The 3,263-nt window shown below is 41.0% G+C and overlaps 1 long non-coding RNA gene across 1 annotated transcript; it reads right to left on the reverse strand.

The window, feature by feature from the left end:
* Positions 1-413: 413 nt before the first annotated feature.
* Positions 414-2,884, reverse strand: LOC118833372. The gene is made up of 2 exons (XR_005009316.1): positions 2,388-2,884; positions 414-451 (listed from the first exon to the last, which is right to left on the reverse strand). It is a non-coding gene; the product is annotated as an uncharacterized LOC118833372 (long non-coding RNA).
* Positions 2,885-3,263: the final 379 nt, after the last annotated feature.

A 3,263-nucleotide genomic window follows, 5' to 3' on the forward strand; every position in this document is an offset into this window, starting at 1 on the left:
CAACGAAGCACAAAATTGATGTGGTTCTATGGGTTGTTATTGTTTGGGCATTTTCCGGCTATGTCTGATGCTTCGTGACCCCTTTTATGGTTTTCTTGGCAAACATACTGAAGTGGTTTGCCACGTCCTTCTCCAACTCATTTTGACAGATGAGAAAACCTTGGCAAGCAGTGTAAAGTGCGTTGCCCAGGGTCACACAGGCAGTAAGATTGAGGCCAGATTTGAACTCAGTTCTCCCTGACTCCAGGCCTGGCACTCTATCCACTGCGTGACCTAGCTGTTGTCTCTAGGTGCCAAATAGTCAAAATCAAGTTGTGAGAAAATGGTTTTGGTCAGGAGAATTTTGTTATTGGTACACAAATATCTTACCGAAAGAATGAAAACATTCTCCTCCTTCCACTCCTTTTTTCTTCTTTTTTGCCATTCTTTCTTCTGGCATTAATTACTCTCTCTAGGAGCAAGAAGAATTCAGTGAGTAAAACTCTAAAAATATCCAAGCGGTATTTGCAAGAGACAGCAGCCACCTGGAGCTGGCTTTGTCCTACACCACAAAAAGGCTGAAGTCTATGACCTACGCATTTCTCCCAGTCCTAACCATCCATGATCTATATGTCAAGGCATTCCCTGTCCCCTCCCTCTCCAGTGGCAGCTGAACACCAAACTAAAGCTGGATTTGAGCAATCCAAATACTAACTGGTCAGAAAAAATTCAAGTAGCCTAAACCCAGCTTCATGGTGTCATGTGAACAATACTCAGCCTAAGCAGCCTAAGAAGTGCCAGCCAAGGAGGTTCATCGCATGTGCTCTGACTGTTCCTTATTTAGCTAATTAATCTTTTAGGGAGAACTGAGTGGATTCACAATAGCACACATGAGTGCAGGTAAGTGAGGACACTCAGAATAGAATCCAAGTTTTACCAAACACCTTATGTAAAGGTTGTTGTCTCTGTAATAACTGACATAGAAGCCTGGTCCATTTTATAGACCAACAGTGGTATGGCTCAAATGATATTCACTGAAAATACTCCAAATCAAAGTATTCTTTCAGATGTCCAGGCTACAAAAGCTACTAGATGTAGTAGGCCTAGTGTATACGGCAGTGGTGTTGGAGTTAGAAAGATCCAAGTTCAAATCCAGACTCAGACACTGAAGTAGCTATGTGCCCATTGGCAAATCACTTGGCCTGTCTGAGGCTATTTCCACATGTGTAAAATCAGAAAAAAAAAAACAGTACCAATCACACTTATTTAAAGCCCTTGGCAAAACTTAAAGCTTTACATAAATCTCAGTGATTTTTTTTTTATCAGGGGTTTTCACAACCCTTGTTCCTCCCCAAAGTGATGGCTTGTCAACACTTAGGACTAAGAAGTCAATTACAGTTAATTCCCAAAGGATCAAGGGGCTAAAAGTTACAAAAGTTTCAATGTCATTTTTGTGTAACTTAGGATTTTCTTCCCCTGTTGAATTAAAATTTATGATATATGAATTGGTCTAAGCCAATAATATTATTATAAGTCCCTTGACTCTTCTGGAAATGAGCTATCAAGAGATCCAGAAACATTTGCCCGCAAAGGGAGGAGGAATCAGATAGCAAACAGATTGAAAAGGTAAAAGCTTTGAAAGATCTGAGAAGACAGTAGATTCAGATGCCTATCTTCTCACCTTCCCTATTTGGGAAGAGGAAAAAGAAAGTAGAAGCCTGGGTACAGAGAGAATGGAGGAGAAAAAGAGGGTGTAATTCACTGGTTGTGAGAACTCCTACAGGCCATGGCTCCATCTGAGAATTATTAACTTTTTACAAGCCCCTTAATTTCAGGGTTGAATTTAGGTCCTTGCTGGCAAGAAACTGGAGAGGAGGGAGAAAAGCCTTTGTGAGCTGACATCTTAAGTTCTCCAAGCAGAATTCTGGACTCCATTTTCATTCCAATTAAGGATTTTCCTAAGAGCCCTGTAATCCCACAGACGGGATAAAACACCATAATAAACTTTTTTTTACATGTTATTTATACGCATTCTTTAAAAATTGGCTTTCAGGTGCTTCTCAATCTTGAATATAACATATATCCAAGAACCACATTTTCTTAAAAATGTCATAATCCTTTCAAACTGGATTTTGAAATTCAGCCAAAACAATTTTAACCAGTATATAATCTTCTCTGCACATAATATAAATGGAACCTGAGTGTTCCCTATGTTTGTTTGATGCATACTTAACCGTGAAATTGTAGTTATAAGTGATCCTTGTATAAATAAAACAAACACAAAGTATGAAGAGCTTAACAGATAGCAAAGGCAAATCTGCCCCAAAGTCCTTACCATCCTCACTTAAATAGTCAACTCATAGATAGGCTAAACAGTCTATTAACTTTTTGATTGATGGTGGTTTTACCTTCTGGTAAACTTGGAGCTCCTTCAGCTTTTTACGCAGCTCTGATAGTAATCCTTCTGGGACAGCTGGTTCAGAAATGCAAAAGGCCAAAATGTCTAGGCAAGGCTCCAGGGGCCACCTCTCCACAGACCAAAGGGCCACTTGGCTTCTCAGAATTGCATCCTCTACAGAAAACAGGTATTGCCAGCCATCTTTATCTAGGAGGAAAACAGGAATCCCTGCAGTCGGGGAGCAGAGTACTGAAGAAAGTTAACTCTCTACCAACCAAAGCAGAGGACAGAAGGATGATTATACTCTGAGCTTTGGACCCTGTGCCCTCCTTAATGAAGTCTAAATCTACACTAACATTCTTCGCTGCCCAATCATCCTGATGACTCCTAATGACCTGCAGTTCACTAAAATCTTCAGATCTTTTCCAAATGGACCATTTCTCCCCTCATCTTACGCTTATGAAATAAACCTGACTTTTTTGAATCCAAGTATGAAACTACAATTATCTCTACTAAATATCACCCTTTCAGATTCAGCCACATGCTCTGGCCCAGGGTGGGGAACCTGCAACCTCAAGGCCACATGTAGCCTTCTAGATCCTTGGGTGTGGCCTTTTGAAGGAGTCCAGGTTTTACAGAACAAATCCTTTTATTACAGGGATTTGTTCTGGGAAGTTTGGATTCAGGCAAAGGGCTGCACCTGAGGGCCTAGAGGGCCACATGTGGCCTTGAGGCCGCAGGTTCCCCACCCCTGCTCCGGCCAGTAAAGATCTTTTTGTATTTTGCTCTTTCATCCCACATATTAGCCATTGCTTCCAGCTTTGTGTCATCCACAAATGTGATATAGAAAACTATCTGTGGTCTCTGACTGGAAGGGATGGAAGGT

Source organism: Trichosurus vulpecula, unplaced genomic scaffold, assembly GCF_011100635.1.
Source record: "Trichosurus vulpecula isolate mTriVul1 unplaced genomic scaffold, mTriVul1.pri scaffold_65_arrow_ctg1, whole genome shotgun sequence".
NCBI classification, from domain to species: domain Eukaryota; kingdom Metazoa; phylum Chordata; class Mammalia; order Diprotodontia; family Phalangeridae; genus Trichosurus; species Trichosurus vulpecula.